At 36.8% G+C, this 18069-nt stretch overlaps 1 protein-coding gene across 5 annotated transcripts in view; it reads left to right on the forward strand.

Annotated features, from left to right (window-relative positions):
- SLC24A2 (solute carrier family 24 member 2) overlaps window positions 1–18069 on the forward strand; it is a 113806-nt gene that overhangs the window by 37762 nt on the left and 57975 nt on the right. The gene's annotated exons all lie outside the window — the stretch shown is intronic.

Raw genomic sequence — 18069 nt, forward strand, 5'->3', positions numbered from 1 at the left:
ACAAACTTGTCTGGTCAAATGCCAGATCCTGATTATCCTTTCCATTTGCATAAGGGACAGCACAGCTGATCTAAGCTGACTGTAAAGCACCTCTGGTAAGAGTGATTTGGATAGCCTAAGGATCTTATATTTAAATGCGACTTAAGTCCACTACTAATTTTATTCCATTTGAAGGAAAGATATTTATGCAAAATTACTTAGAACTTGTCTAGCTTGTCCAGCACAGCAGAATCCACATACAGATGCAAGGGAGATTTCATCTCACATCATCATTGTTTCTGTGGTTCCTTCAAAGAACTGTAGAAACAGTTTGCAGTTTTCTTCACTAACCCTGCTACTCCCTTTCAGTGCTCGTCATCTGTGTGGGAGAAGCAGCAGATCAGTGTTTGCCACAAGTCCATGGAGGACTACCCTTGTTCTCTCTTCAGTGGTTTATAGTCAATTGCAGTAAAAAAGCCTTAGCCAAATTTCTGGTTTCTTGGTCTATCTGGTGATCTACACAGACCTTCATTGTATTTACATGTAGGAGGGGACACAACAAGGAGAATTATGTGACTCCTGCCTTTGGTTGTGTGTAGCTGTTCTGAGGATGCTGTGAAAATCAGTACACAGCCAGGAAAGAAGCCTCATCAATCACAGTGTGGACGTGGGCTTCCACTGAGATTTGGGTTAGTCTTCCTGGAACTTATGTAAAAGTCTTTTAATAATAAAATATTGGAAGGAGCAATTCATGTTATCCAGAAAAAGATTCAGTATGAGGAACACTGTCAAATAGATGTAGAGTACCTCACAAACCACTTGACAGATGGGCAAAATTCAGGTGAAACAGCCATGTGACAGCATACTACAGCAGTGTGTGAAAATGTAAATAAAAATGAAGAAAACTGTCACACTCTTCAATAAATATTCAATATAGACAAATAGCCCTGCTTTTCTCAAGTGGGTTTTATCCTCTCTCTCTGTCTCAAATTACTGTGCTGTTTTACAGTGAACTCTAGCTGTCTTTCAGAGAGAAGGAAAGGGATTTTCTTTGATAGACAGAGAGAAGTAAAGGTGTTAAAGTCAGTAGAAGTTTAACTTCAGGAGCAGACTTAGTGGTTTTCAGTCTACTCTTTCAAAAATGGCTTGAAAAATAAACACAATCATTACATTACTTACATAAGGCTTAAAAGAAACAAAATGACTGAAATTTCAATGTTACAGTCTCTTCTCCTGAAAGCTCTCTGAACAAATCAAAGGCTTGGTGTTGGGATATGGGTACTTTATTTTACCTTGCACTATAAAAATATTTTTATTAATTTTGTGTGGTTGAGACCAAACCTGGAGTATCTATATCTGAAAAATATGAAAACCATCTAACAGTACACTTAACAAGTGCTTATAATATATCCTCAGGAAGTCCAAACTCACCATGCTCAGTTTTTCTGAATACTACTCAAATGTTCAGATGGTGAGCACTATTTAGTGGCAATAAAAATTATAAATATGGTAAAGGAATTATTTTTGTGTCTGCTAAGTTCATCCTCCAAACAAATGGTCTGAACCACTAGTCTCTGTCCTGGAAGACTTTCTGACACATACTGTCATTTGACATGGTGTGTTGTTACAATATCAGCTGGCATGAAAAAAGTAAAGAGGAAAAATAATAAAACCAGTGTTACTTGAGAAGATCATCCCTGGCATGTTGTTGGAGTCAGGCAAAAGATGACTTAAGTGCAGGTTTTGTTTATTGCTGCAGTACCCATGTCTAATATGGTAGTTACATTTTACCATGGAAACAGACTCATCTTTTTATTTCCAATCATAATCAGTACAGTATTGTTTGGTTGACTTATCTGTAAAGCATTTCTAATTGTTATTTTTGGATTATAATTGCACATGGTCTTGAAAGTTAAGCTTTCCCAGATCTGGGAAAGGAAAGGAAAGGCAGTTAAAATTAAAGAAAATGTAAAGAAATAGTTTGCCAAAATGGGCCCTTCACAATTAAGTGAGAAACAGTACATAATTTTACTGAATGGCTTCATTTTAACCACATTTACTAAAAGGACAAAAGAATGGCATTTCTGTGACTCTGGAATAATAAATTTTTAGAGATGAGAAATACCAAACATATTTCTGCCATGAATGCTGCAGAAATTAATGAGTGGCATTGCAGTGATGAATACATTACCATTTTTCCTGTCATTTGATTATGATTATTTTGAGATATGCGTATGAAATCTCAAGTCTGAGAATACAATTTCACATTTATAAAACCAGTGCTGTAAACCATTTTCATTCAGAGTCATGAAAGTTAGGTTTTCAATATAAATTAATTGACTGCCATTGAGGGTAGCAAATGTCCACCTATTTGCTTATGGCAGAAAGGCTGGAATTATTGCTTCTGATGTTAGCACATGACACTCAATAAAAAATGATAAGAAATGTATTCTAAGCTAGCCTAACCTCTGTGATTGGCCCTACTTGATGTACCAAAAGAAGACAAAGGCTGAAGACATTAACACTTCACTCAGTTAAAACAAAATAGCTAGGATACAAAATGGCAACCTCCAAAGAACGTTAGCTAAAAAGTTCCTTTTAATTTAATTTTGTTGAACTTGCCTGTTATGATCAGCACAGAAATTTGTCTTTAAGCAGATTCTGAATGAAAGTGAGAAGAGTAAAAAAGGAAACAAATGCTTGTGGAAAACATCCAAAAAAGAGTGTGGAGCAGTAGTCACAAGTAGAGCAGAGATGGCCATGGGAGTAGTGTGTCTGATGCATTTTACAGCAGGTGAAATAGTGCAAACAAGTAAAAATATAAATAGGCTAAAAAATATAAATAGGCTAATATAGGCTAAAATATAAATTCTCTGGCTTAATGAACAAAGCATCATTTTAACAGAGAAGGCATTTTCAAATATTTAAAATATGACACTGATATAACGTGTAAGAACGGAAGAAGTTTCTGGGATTTATATTCTTTTCTAACAGAAGCTAACACATGAAAAAATGTCTTACAGAGAATGATTTCTTCAGTCTTCTTTATATCACTAAGGCGGCTTCATGCTGAGCATTTAGATTGGAGACAGATCAAAATGCAGATGCTTTATTTGGTTACCTTAATAGCTTAATAGGCTTTATGGATTATTACTCTCACAAGCCTTTTTGAGCTTATAAAATCCTAATGTATTTGCTATTAGAAATTATGAGCTCAGGCCCAAAAACTCTTACTTGTATGAGACCCTTGGTGACTTGCCTGATATTTAAGGGTCTGCAAGATGGCCATTCTGTAGTTACAAAAGTACTGCAGAAGACAGAAAGTGTAAGAAATTCCCAAGGGGAGCCAGTTAGCCTATAAAACTACCTCATTCCACTCCACTCAGTCCCTTGCTAAGGATTTTTGCTTCATTTGCATTCATGCTAACCAAAAAACAAATGGATTTGTGCAGTAGATGTTAATCAAAACTGTACTTATTTTAAAACTGTGGGTTTCGGTGACACTGATAAGGAAGAGGAGTCATCACCTAGAGTAGGAATATCAGGCTACAAAGTCTGTTCAATGGCATTTGAATTCTGAAATCCAGCTCTTCACATGCAGACACAAATCTGCTCTACAATACATCTCTCCTGGTTTGCCATGGTTTTCCCAGGGATAAAGTTGTGCTGCTGTTATCCCCTAAACTGCTGGGTGACCTTCTGTTTGTGTATTCTAGCCTTGCTGTCTGTTTTGTTTTATGATTTTGATATTTTTTATACTAGACCAAGGCCCCTTGGCCTTGAAGTTGATATCAAGTCCCTTTATATTGTCTTCCTTGGTTCAAAATTGATGTTCATCAGAGTTTTGCTGTATGACTACACTTCTGGCTGGAGCTACTACACCAAAGGCCTTAAAACATCTTGGAGTGGAGTTACTTGAAGAGGTGTAATGAAGAGTTAGTTATGAGAACTAGATATGAAACTTGATAATTCTTCAGTGTTCAGGGCTCTCTAGTTGACAAGCTACTTTTTTGGTTTAACACTGACAACTGTTTGTTCTTTGGATATTTTAATAGGCTTTTTTTTCCCATATGTTTCTTTGACTCAGTGGTGTAGTTCAGGGAGGAGAGAATGACTAACCATTGCTGCAGGATGTTCTGGCTCAAGTAGCATGAATGTGTACATTTTAGGGTGAACCAACAGGGGTTACAATTGCATCTCTCCATGAGGCTTATTCAGGTCAAATTCAGCAGACAAACTTTCTGCCAGCAGAGTAGTTCAGTCAATCTCTTTTGAAGAAGTGACATTTGCACTGCTTTTCCCACCCAGGTATTTAAAGTTCTGTCGCATATTTCTGACCACAGCAATGGTCATATGTAACTTTTAGTCCTAAAATCAGTGACAGACTTTGCAGAAAATCTGGCAGTTTTACAGAGAAGTGCAAGACAAGACAAATGAATATGTTAATGCTATAAAACTTACAAACGAAAAAGTAAGAAAGAAGTAAGATTGAATCACAAAGTGTTGAGGGGGGAAAAAGTAATACAATTAATTGGTCCTTCTTCTGAGAGTATCAGACTGAAGACCAAAACCAAACTAGACTAAGAATCCTGAATGAAGCCTTTTCTGCAGGAGATTCTGAAACCTTTTTCATTAAGCATGTGGAATGGGATTATTTATGTTTAACACCCTAAAACTGTAATTCTCTTTAAAGAATTTTAAAAAGGCATAGGAAAAGTTAATTTTTTTGTTCATACGCAAGAGTGAGTCACATACTACTGAAAGCTGAAGTTTCCCTTAGAAGAACCTAAGAAACTAAGAAAAAGTAGCTATGAAGAAGCCAATACCTTTTACCCATAACCTTTTAAGGATCCATTGCTCTTGGTGCAGTTATTGCTGAAAAGTTTTGCTGATAGTTTGGGGGAGATAAATACAAAAATATGGGATATAATATATAAGAAGAAGGTTTCCTTCTCAGAGTATACTAGACTAGGTCTTGCATGTTGCCAGGCCACCGTGCTCAGCTCTTTACTGCAGAAATGAAACTTGCTTGCTTTAACTTGTTTAATCCTAATAAGTGGTTTATGGCTATCTACGTTTACAAGGTTATCCTCACAAGGATAAAGCAGCAAAAATAGAATTTTATAAATGAAACTGAGACTCACCTTCATAGTTTATGAAATCAGAAGAATTTGTAGGTATTAGACACTAGGCATGACTTTGAGGGAGCGATAAAGGCAAATTTAGGGGATATGAATGACCTAGAAGATTAAATACTTTTTTTTCCCACCAGGAGAAAACAGTTCACAAAATTTAGATCACAGAGCAAGTTTTCTCTTCAGCTAATGAAAGAAGGGAACAAATAAATTAAGAAAATCGAATGTATTTTTTCCTACAAAAGTCAGGCATGCAGACACCACAATAAACTGTGAGGTCCTACATGACAAAAACAAAGTGCAGAAATTATTCCTATTCTCCTTTTTATAGAGGGCTACATATTCTGAGAAAAAATACCTGAAGTAATTAAACAAAATAGTGCTCCAATTATCTGTTGGAAGAATTACATGAAAATTGATAATAAAAGACTTGCTGCAAAGGCTTTAAATCTCTCTATTTCAATTAAATAGCAAGTAGGGTATGATTATAGGAAATTCATACTGCTGTGATGCCAGTGAAAAAACTTCTCTTTCCAAATACACTTTATGTAAGTATAATCCACATTTTTAATCCAAAATTTTTAAAACTCTGTGTGTAACATGACTTCTTTTTTGCAGAATATGTGATGAAAGTGATTAAGTTTTGTTTGTTTGGAGCATTTCTACTTCAGGTTCTGTTGGTGTTCTGATATACTTAATTGCCTTTAGCTACAAGATATGCAGTGTCCTTCTTATTAGGTTTTCCCAGTACCTTCATCAGAGACATACACAGGCATCTTTGTTGGGTATTCTTTCATGGCCCCAGAAAGCATAATTATAATTAACTTGTGCCGTGAATTTTTCATCATCAGTATGGTTTTCATAGAAAAAGGTGCAATCATAGATCTCAGGATTAGTCTACCTTGGGAAGTCATGGTTGGAAAGATCTTGCCAACAGGTCTACATTTCTCTGAAGGATTTCTGTCCTGTGTTTCTGAGAGATAAATAACATAAATCAGTTCCTTCCCCCAGAAAATCAGTGGTTCGAATTTAGCCTGCCCCTGGGTCTGTGATTGCTTCTCAGGCAGAAAACAAACACTTTACATACAAAAAAAATATAGGCAGTCATCTGATCTTTTATTTAATAAAAAGATAGGTAAGAGAAAAACACCACTGATTCTGTGGATAGCACATTTTCTTCAGGCACACAAAAATTTGTACTTTCTATGTCTTGGAAGCACTTCTGCCTATTTTGGTTTTCCATCTCTTGACTTGTTTTCATCCAGGATACCATGTCATTTTATGTGGCCTAAACCAAAGAATGCCTTCTTCTATATTATATACAATTGTAAATTAAGCTATATGCAAATTAAGCTATATTGCAAATTAAGTTATATTAGCCAATTTATTTCCATCAATTAATATATGTAGCTTCTCCACAGAACTAATAAGAATCTGGAGAGCAGTTTTTCCAAAGGGTGTACCAAAACTTTGATTCTATGTTGGCTTTTAGGTCCAAAGCCTTTGGTGAAATCACCAGTCCATCCGTATGCAAATGTGCGTTTTACTGTTCTCTAGCTGTGCCCAAAAGATTGGTAGGGATTGGAAATACTTTGATAGATTCTGTTAATACAACAAAATCACTCAGTTCGATTCTCCAGTTCTTTTTTCACAGATGGCATCAGCAGACAGGAGCAGCTCCTGTTTATACCCAACCTGAACAAGCCTTCAGCTAGAAATGAGACATGAAAAGGCTGGAATCCTGTTATAGTTCCTGCTTTGCCATCCCTTAATGAGCTCAGAGAGTAGTTTATAAGGCTGTCCTTACTTGCCTGTGACTCTGACTGTGGTGGAGGCCAGGAGTGAAAGCAGTGAGTGGTGTGGCACGTGGCTGAGCCACAGCGTGACTGCTTGGTGCTGTGTGGAGCTGCTCTGCATGCTGCGTTTGGGAGTGGCCTGGCGTTCCTTCGTCTGGCAGAAGCACCAGCACAAACAAATAAGTTTGCTATAGCCTTAGGAGAGCAATTATAATTATGAGAGCTGACTAGCATAGGTAGGATATGAAGTGATTTAAATGCTTTTTGCAGAAATATTTAGGCAATTGGTCTTGTTGAAGCAGTTGAACTCTCCAGATCATCAATGCAGTTTGATTTGGCTTGTCAGGGTAAGTAACTCAACCTTGAGCCCTCCGTTTTCCCAGCTCTCAGTGTTGTGTGTCAGACACTTGTAACTTTAAACTATACCAAAGTCTTCAAAATTTTGCATCTGGCTGTTTGCTGGGAGGGGCTCCAGGCTGAGCTGACAAAATACCAACAATCTTCAGGGTAAAAGTAGAGCCTGACAGTATGACTTCAAAGCCCTTGTCAGGAAAGGTCTGGGAAAAGGTTTGAAATAGGAGTTTATCCTACAGATAAACTTTATTACAAACATAATGAAACCATAATTTGCATTGCAAAATGTGTCTTTTATTTTCACTGTAGTTTTGTTTTATATCTAACAAACTATGAGATGGACACCTTCTTTCAGCATGCTGTTGGAATAAATATCACCTCTTTTCCTGCATGCACAATCAGATCCTCTTCTCAATTAATTTAGTTTCATGCTAATGCCATGAAATTAATTCCAAGCAGTGTGAAATCACACTTTGAGCCAGGTTTTTTTGTTGTTTTGATCTGTTGGGCATATGCCAGTGTCCCCTGTACTTGTTATTTTTTTTATTAAGATTATGATTTTACCTGATCTTAATTTTTGTCATGTAATCTCTGTGAATCAGAATGCAGAGGTTTTGATAATTCAGATTTATCTAGAATGTTGAAAACTATTGAAAACCATGATTGGTTTGAGAGAAGATTTCTGTGATTGTAAATAGGAAAGTTCAGTTTGCAAAAAAAATACTGTATGCAGGAATTGAACAGTGACAGATCTGATGATTCTGTCCCTTTCAATAAGCATGGTTTTGAACCAGAAGGAAAAAAAACCCCACCATTTAATAATAAATAAAATTATTTAATAATAAAAAATATTTAATAATAAATAAAATAAAACAAGTACATTTCAGGTATCACCATTGATATACACAGCACACAGCACACTAACTGCATACTTTTTATGGAGCATATTAAAAATGTACATACACAGAGATGTCTACTGCAAAACTGCCAGCAAAGCTACTGTAAAGCAAACAGGAGGCAGACAGACTTCGGGAGTTCTAATCTGTGTTTCTCCTCATTCTGTCCACACTCTGTTTTACAAATGGAAAGATGACTCTAAAAGATTCAAATACATTTATTCCTTTGACTCTCTTAATCAGCATCACAAACACAAAAGGTTAATGTAAAAGACCATGTATATAAAAAATATGAAGACCATGTAATAAATAAAAGACCATATAATAAAAAATAACTTAAATTCATAAAATCCTGATTGGATATTCACAAAATCTCCCATAAAAGAACGATGCTTACTGGCAATTTAGCGTGAAACAGACTGCAATTGTCCAAATCTCAGGTGAATATTGTGAAAAGAATCATCTGTGCATTGTTCACTGAAGTTTTTATATGCTTGCAGAGTTGCAAAACTAGAAACATGTAAAGTCATAGCAATGGGAGTCTGGATTACTTCCAGATGGATTAACAGTGCTCAGCATATAGTGATTTCTGTTTTACCTTGACTAAAAGTTTTCTTTTTATGACTAATTTAATTGTATTGAAATTGTATCCTAGGGAACTAGGTAGGCTGTTCCCTCCTGGAGCAATCAGATTTTTGTAGATCCAACAGTATGTGTGCTATCTGGAAACACATTTCTTTTGGGATGTTAAAACCAAAAACATGCTAACCTAGAACATAGCCACAGGAACTGACTATTGAATAATCCACAAATGTATATACTAAGGCTCAGAACATGGTTTTATTTGTCATAATAGAATTCATACGCAGTGTATTTCATGACGAGGGTCCAGCTTCACTGTGCAAGTTCAGCTCTTAGTTTCAAATCCCCTCTGTCTTGGGTGGCTTCACTCAATGCAAGGGTATAGTTTTTGTTAAAAACTATCCCCAGTCCTTCCATTTGGTGTACCTTTTACACTGAAGAAGGACTGTTTGGGCTGGGCAATATGGAAAGTAAAGGGATGTAATAGTCCTCTTGTTGCTAAGTGCAGATAGTTATGAGCACACTTAGTGAAAGAAGATAGCTGAAAGAGTGGGAACATCCCTCTCAGGTGCAGAGGTGTGCCAGTCCCTCAAACAGAAGTGTTCCTGATGGGCTGGGTTTCCATGAGCATTGTGTGATGTGCCTGCCAAGGAAATGGGAGAAAAGAAAAGGCACCAGGAAAGTCTAAGATACAATGAAAGAAGCACAGGTTCTGGAGGAAAAGTCATGAGAGGAAAAGACCTCCTCATCACTGTCTACTACTTCCTCTCAAGAGGAAGCAGAGGGCCAGGCAGTGATCTCATCTCTCTGGTGACCAGTGGCAGGATCTGAGGAATGCCATGAGGCTGTGTTAGGGAAGGTTTAGTTTGGAAAAGGTTCTTCACCCAGAGGGTGACTGGGCACTGGAACAGCTCCCCAGGGAAGTGGTCACAGCACCAGCCTGACAGAGCTCAAGAAGCATTTGGACAGTGCTCTCAGGCACATGGTGTGACCCTTGGAGCTGTCCTGTGTTGAGGCAGGAGCTGGGCTTGATGATCCTTGTGGGTACCTTCCAACTCAGCATATTCTGTGATTCTGTGATTTTATGATAGAGACAGACTGCATTTGGGGAGTAACTGATGGCTAAAAGGATGCTTACAGCTAGGAGTAATGGCATGGTTTTGTGCTTGTGACTTCTGCAGTTAGAGACTGCAGACTTAGAGATACCAGACTTTAATTTTTATTGTAGTGGAATGGAATTACATGTAAGATGGATGGGGTTACTCTTCTCTTGAGTTTCTCTTCTCTTGCTAATTGAAAGACCTTGCAGACTCTGATTTTGGCTGGTGTCCAAAATGGCATTTCTCAGCAAAAGTCTCAGAGAAACTTCATGTTTTTAAGTGAAGCTCATCTGGCAGCTTACAGGTGAAGAAATGCTTTTGCCATAGGCTGTAAATGGGATAAAAGGGGTGAAATACAGCTAAGAGCTGTACCTCGGTAGCACCAGTACTACCACCCTCACTACTTCACCATGAACTCTCTCTTGCTGTCCTGTAGCTATGGCTTCCTGTTACATCCATGTAAGTCCTTCCTAACTCCAGCACATCTGCTTTCCTAAATGCCTTATTCTCTTCCATCGGGGTGGAATTAAGGGGAATTATCCCACAAGGAGAATTATCCTTGGAGCTGCATTTTTAGCTTAAATATTAATTGGAAGCTGTTTTGGGAGGGCCAGACTTTGCAGGGAAGAGCAACAGAGACATTGGCAGTAATTTCCCTGCAGGTATCTGGTTCATAATTCTAGGGACAAATCAGTAGTGTGAAAGGCCGTGTGAAATAGCACTGATGAAGGAAGGTGAGCACAAAGATTTTCTGTCTGTCCTCAGTTATGTCGTAAAGGACACAATTTCTCTAATGATCTAGACACTGAGAGCCAAAATGGGGGAGGTCCAATTTAAGGTCTCAATGTTGTGACCCTTGCTTTAGGAAGAACAGTGTCATTTAGATCTTTCTGCCTCAGTTTCGTCTCTTAGCTCTAAAAGAGTTGAAAGTAACCTGGCAGGTGCCTACTGCAGATTGTCCAGAACATGTCTGTTGGTCTCTAGAATCCCAGCACACAGGGATGCTCTTGATTTCAGAGTCACAAATCTTAGATCTCTTTCATCTTAATGCCAAGCAGAACACTGTAGAAAAATAGTTAAAAGCAGGTCTGATCAGAGCAAGACAGAAGCTAATATAGTCCTCCTTTTTCTTCTCCTAATCTGAAGAAAATTCTTTATTTTATGGTTGTAGATGAAATTTGGAAGTCAGACTTGCGTTTCTGCCCACAGCTCCATCAGGGACACTTGCAATACAGTGCTGGTTTCTTATCTGCAGGTTCTTTTGTAAAATTTCTTCTTTATTTCTTCATAAAATATTTTCTCCCTACCATTTCTTACCCCTGAACCAGGTATAAGACAAGCCCTTAGATGGCATTTCCATGTTTCATATGATAAGAAGGACCTAAGAGGCAGTGATGGAAAAGCTGAAAATGGTTATCTGAAGGATTAATATAGAGACAAATGGTATTCAGTGTCTGTTAGGAGGACAGCGAGCCTGAAATACTGTTGAGTCAAATAGTAAAATTAAGATACTTTCTTTTAGTAATACTTTGTCTTGGACATGATGTCTGGTTTCACATTGTAAAACTGAGAACATGTAACATAATCCAGTTGGTGGATTAAAAAAAAAAAATACCATCATATTTTCATTTGTTTCCCTCTTACAGTGTTGAGGAATTAGTCTAACATCCTAGAGGATGTGAAAAGCACTTCTACATCCTATGGGATGTGCAAGTGTTATGTGTGCTTTGATTACATGAATTATCATATAGTCTTGTAAACCCTAATCTAGGTTCAGACTTGTTAGAGACATAAATAGCACAAAAAATTTTAAAATCTTAGATGTTTGTTAGCTAAAAAAATATTGTAGGAGGTACATATTGATCCTTTACCTATAGCTATTGGAGATACTGCTCTCAAAGAAGTTTTGCTTTGTAGCTTATTGAAATGAACCTCTATGTTGTGCTCAGCTGGAGATACAAAACCCAAACGAGCACAGTTAATTTCTGTAGAGAGGGCAGTTTTACCCTGTAACCTGCCCCTAAAGCAACCAGCCTTCTCCATAAGAAAAACGTTCTTTGCAAACAGTGTCTCTGTTCCTAGTTAACTAATGAAGAAATGGAGGAACAGAAGCTGACTACTAGATTTTGCCTGTTACTCTGGTGTAAAGCTGATACCCATGTTCCTGCAGCCCATAGCTGCCATCATGCTCCCAGGGACAATGATTTTATGTTTTGAAATACAGTTATTTGGAATGTTTGTATCTCAATACCAACTGTATTGGTGATGCTCTCCTTTAGACCTGCTCTCTCTCTCTTTTTTTTTTTTTTTAAATGTGTGAATTGGACCACTTTTAATGTTATTACTGCTTCATGGAAAAGGTACTCTCACAGGATAGCCAAGACTTTCCCTTTGGCCAGTGTTCTGTGTTCTAGTGTCTGTCCCTTTCCAATACTGTGGGAAACATCCGCTGTTAGCAACACTCATCTAGTTTTCCCAATATCATTAATTATTGTACATGCCCCTGACACATTTGCTTATCCAGAGAGCTCGATCAGGCATTTCTGCCAGCTGACAATAAAGTCAGTCAGCAGAGATCCTGGTAACAAAAAAGTCTCCTGGAGGGGAAAGGCAGATGTGGAATAAGATGAGAGAAGTGAGCAGATCTTGGTGGAACAGGGACATAAGGAGGGCAGCTGAGGATGTGTTGATTCAGCATTTCCTCCCTATGGGCTGTGTAGTCTTCTTCTCTGCAGCTGGAGCTGTCCTTTAGGATCTCCAGGGTGCTTGAGGTGGAAAGGCAGTGGAACTGCAGCCTTCTTGCCCATGTGATGAATCCTCTGCAGTATACAGCCAACTGACTGCAGTAAAATTTATTCAGGAGCTGCAAATCAGTGTAGCAGCAGCCACAGCTGAGATTTGTCAAACAATTTCCCCTCTGGGAATTATTGTGACCGCTTCGAAGGCAAACTCTGAAACCTCCATTATCTGTAGCAGATCCTTAGTGTATTTAGGCAAGGAGAAGTACCAGGAAGTGGGGTTTTTTTGCTGGCTTCTTACTAAGCCACTCATGTTTTATTGACTTACAAGAAATGAAGAGCAAGCGTTTCCTGTCACCAAGTGGTCTCTATGGTGTAGTTGCAGTTTGGATTAAAACCTTCCCTCCTTACCTTTTGCTTCTTTTTTTTTAGGTGATTTTTCTTCCAAAATTTCATGAACTTATACTAATGCACTCACTTATGCTTTCTCATGTAATGTTGATGCAGTAGCAGCATATTAAAGACTTTAAGTCCATGTATTTTAAAGTTATCCACATAAATCCATACTGAAGTACTTAAACTGTCACTTGTGAACACATGTTTTGTGCATGTGTATCTAATGACTGCTAAGTACCTAGATTTAGATTTTTATTTATTTATTTGTTTGCTTAAGGATTCTTTTGCCCTCCTGAAAGTTACATAGACATACAGAGCTGTGGTGCTAAATTATTTGACACAAAAAATAGCAAAAGGTGACTTCATTAGTAAGTCTTGAAATGAGGATAAGAGGGACAACTTAAAACTGCATAATTATTTTTGACACTAAGGTGATTAAAAACTCCTGAAGTCTTTAAGCTTGAGCTATTACATTGCCACCCTAAGCCAAAGATACCTGACTTTAAGCAAGTTCAGAGAAGGTAAGAGACATGGGGCAGACTATTCCTTACACATGATGAGTAACTAAATACCATATAATTGGTTATACAGTCTGACTAGAAGAGCCTTATTTCACACAGTGGGATACACAGATATCTGGAATTAAATCAGTTGACCTAACTTTAGCATGTGATTTAGCAACTGATGGCTTACACCATCTATTTGTCACTGCTCAAATCAACTAAGATACATCTCTCCAGAACATTTATGAGGATTCACTATGTGTATGCACATTGGGTAATTGCATGAATAGACTGGCATAAAAGAAACTACTGATCTGAAATAACAAAGCCATTTTGCTTGTTCCAGAGCTACAGCTTTCACACGTCTAAACAAGCAGTTATAAATGTAGCCAGATATTCCATTTTGGTGGTCCAGGTTAATGTCTTTGGAAGTTCAACCTCTAATTTAATAAATTCTTCATTTTGACGAGTAAAGCAACTTTACAACCTCAGGTTAATTTTGGATGTGGTTTTGTGAATCATATTTACCTTCTTCAACAATACAGAGATCTTCTTCTTTAGGTAAAACTCCCTGTTTCATTTTATATTTAGGAAAGGTGAAAAGAAGAAAGAAGGCAAAGTTAAAAATAACTTTAGCGTATTTTTCTATAGTGTAGGTACTAAAGCTTTTTCTTCCTCTGTTTTAAATAAGATCCAGGGTCCTGTATGCAGTGTTAATTCACAGTCTGGATTCAGATACTGATGTCTAAGCAGTAACATATAAGTTAAAATCTTTACCATCAGTTTACTATAGAGGTATTCCCTTGCAGCTACTTACAGTCTTTCTACAGAAATAATCTAGAGAGTGGGGTAATGAGGTGTGTCACCTTCAGTTTAAAGTTTTACTGGCTCCACTGCAGCACCTCACAGAGGTTCTGCAGGTGGTGATGGTAAACTTTTATTTCCATGGATACCTAGAATTTTAGTGTAAGTATATTGAGACCACTAGGATTTGATGTTTTGAGCCAACCATCAAGTAGGCAAAGGTTACAACTTTGGATTGTTTTGAAGTATTCAGAGAAAGGAACTCTAAGGGATTCTAATTTGGTAAAATTCAAAGATCTATGCATTAAGAGAACTAGATAAAATACTAGCTTTGTTTTTTGATTCCCTCACTAAGCTTATTAGGCTTATTTCTGAAATCTACCAAGCTGAATTTGTTGCTAGGATTTTACTTATGTCTTAACTTGACTTACCATATAATTTCAAAGAAATGCAGAACAGTTCTATTCCAAGTGCATTACTAACACTCCTTAGGATACTGGTTTTTAGAAATTAACTAAACTCTCTTGGGTTAACTAGATTGACTTCAGTGGCTGGCTTTGAAATCTATCTCATTTTTCTGCAGTTCAGTCTAGCAAAATACCCTGCAGACTTTAAGTGTAAGATTAGACAATCCCAGAAAAATGAGCCAACAAAACTTATCTTCTCTAATTTACTTGAGAACTTACAAGTGGTGACTCACTGCCAGCTGTAAAGTTGCTGTGTCCAGATGCCACTTTTTAAAGCAGGTGTAAGAGAGAACTGCAGAAGTCCCGGGCTTGAAAGCATCTTGAGGAAATTGTGCAAATTCCTGTCTGGGCTCATAATACAATAATTGGAGACACCATATTGCATTCACACCACACTGTGAACCAACAAATATCACTAAATGCCATTATTCTCAAAAAAGCTTGATTGATTGATTGATTGATTGATTGATTTTTAACAGCTTTTCATTATTATATTTGGAAAATGTTTCACAAGCAAAAAAGAGATGTGAAACCACACTGCAGAAAGGGTGTTGAAATCCCATTACATTTTTACTTGCTTTTGTTTGACAGCTTACTTTTCTCATATTAGGAGAAGAGAATGTGCAGTTCAGTTCACTGATTGTTCCTGGCTACTGAACCTTTAACATGGAAGCTTCAATTAGGGCAACAACTGCTCGAGCTGCAGACAGTCAGCTTTTTGATTCTCCTGTGGACTACACACTCTAACAGATGATTCTCGTTACTAGCCATCTTTTGTTAACAGGGATGCTCTATGTCAAATTTCTAGAGCTTTTTTAGATTCTGCTCCTCGTTTGACTTTTATGATGCGCTTTATGTCAAAGAAAGCACTGGGATACTCACCAGGCACTTAGTGAGCCATCACTTCTTGCATTAATCACTCAGAACCCCGGTTTTCAGTAACATATGTTCCCAAACAAGGCAAGGAAGTTGTCAGGCTCAACCGCTGATGAACATAGTTCACTGAGGAAGAGAGACATATAAAAAGAATTCCAGAAACCATTTCTCCATTGTTGCAGACATCTTTTTCACTAAAAATCCTTTCTTTAGGATTTTCCCTTCCGGGAAGCTGAGGCCCCAGACAAAGAATGTAAACAATGGTTATCTGCTGCTGTGGAATGCAACAGGTGGATTTTTGATTGGTCCATCTTGGATGTTTATAACTAATGGCCAATCAAGATGGAGCTATCTCGGACAGAGTCTGAGAGAGCTGCCTTTGTTATCATTCTTTTCTTTTCTATTCTTAGCTTAGCTACCTTCTGAGAAAACCTTTCCCTTCCTTTTCTTTTTAGTATAGTTGTAATGCAATATATATATATATATATATATATATATATATATATATATATATATATATATAATAAAATAATAAATCAAGCCTTCTGAACATGGAGTCAACATTGTCGTCTCTTCCCTCATCCAAGAACCCCTGTGAACACGGTCACACTCCATAGCAAGTAGACATTTTTAATGCATCCTTCCTGAAACAAAATGTTTTAAGACTTTTAGCTCATCTGAAACAAGCTTGAATACATGATCATTGATGGCGGCAGAAGGATGGACAAATTCTTATGTCCTGCCATGGGGAATGGGAGAACTAACAAATACTCCATTGAATTCTCTAAAAAAATTAGTGATCTGTTTAATGATTAATCATTTTATAATTCTGATAAAAACAGGATAATGGATTGTGCCCCAAATATATTGAATAAGAAGGCATGCTAGAAAACAATTTTTTCACTTTGCAGAATCATAATAAATTCATGGTTTTAAAGAAATTAAAGCATGCAATTGCAAAAGATAATTTTTACTAGCAAAATCTTCAGAAATATTTGTAGTTTATAAGACATGGAACCTTCATGTCTTTCTGATCCTAAGGGAACTAACATGCAACAGTTGCCATGATTTAAGAACAGACCTATCTTTTACAGAAACCGTGTATTTTCTTTTAAATATTATTGTTGAATGTTCCACAAATGCAGTATTTGCTCCCAGTGCAAAGAAACACCACCAACTGGACCAGTTTTTAAGTGTTGCCTCAAATTAAGGTGGCATAAAATGCCTAAATACTCAATGTTTCTGTAAGGGAAAAATGACACTTTAAGATGCTTTCCCATACAGTGTAGATACCAAAACTAAATAGCAAAGACCATGTTAAAAATTTGCTGTGAATAGTAAAATAGTTTAATTTTTCATCCTGGTTTGGACAAAATGACGTCCAGTACTGTGGACAGCAACACTGATTTTTTCACTGTCATAGTTTAAGACACTATTTAAAGGTGAGTTTTTTTTATTGTTTCTCCAGGATAGAATCCAGGAAATATAAGTACTTAATATCACCAGAATGTCAAACAATTGTTACATTCCTGTTTTTGAAATTGTCCTGAATATTTCTGCTAAAATATAACTTGACTGGCAAGTTAAACTCAGAAACAATTACATGGCTAATCAAGTGTGGAAAAAATAAATTAAAAAATCCATTTCATGGTGTATGCCCCAATTTGTATTGGCAAATAATTAAATTATTTCACACTTCTGTTTCCTTAATGCGTATGGAAAATGTGTTTCATTGTTCTTTCTGTTTTTTATATAATTATCTTTTACCAATTGAATTGTGTGGTGCAAATTATCAACTAGCTGTTTTTATGCATTCATTTAGCTTCATCTCATTCTTTTTTCAAATAAATGAGAAATGTTTCATTCAACATGAAATTTTGAAAAGTGATAGTCTTCTGACCTTTGTCAGGTAGAAAGTACAATTTACTCAGTTTCATCAATTATACATTCTCATGTCTTTCAATATTAAAAATAAAAAATGGATTTCCTATCTTCAGAAAATCAAAGTTCCAAATAATACATTTTTTAAACTTCTAATCAAGTTCCAGTTCTGCACATTCATCCATCTATCACAGACATTACTTCTATAACTATAGCCACTGATCCTTAGGACTCAACTACCCTAACCTCCTTCTTTTTTGGAGACAATACAAACTGTCCCCAGCTTGTCCTTTTTGCCTTCTTGTAAATTATGCTGTGAGATGGATTTTTTTCCTCTTTTTTTTTGAAGGTTCCTCAAAATACTCATATATAAATTGTGGATTTGCTCATTTTTGTGTGTTTTTATCTGAAACGCATGAATATGTAAAATATATAAGCATATATACGTACACATTAGGCCAACATTTTCTAAGATGCATCTACTTTTAAAATGCCATTTTAGAGCACAGATTTTGTGTTTTCTATTGGTTTCCTTTTTATTACTTTCAAAGTTCTTTTTGTG

The sequence above is a fragment of the Agelaius phoeniceus genome, chromosome Z (assembly GCF_051311805.1).
Source record: "Agelaius phoeniceus isolate bAgePho1 chromosome Z, bAgePho1.hap1, whole genome shotgun sequence".
Classification (NCBI taxonomy): domain Eukaryota; kingdom Metazoa; phylum Chordata; class Aves; order Passeriformes; family Icteridae; genus Agelaius; species Agelaius phoeniceus.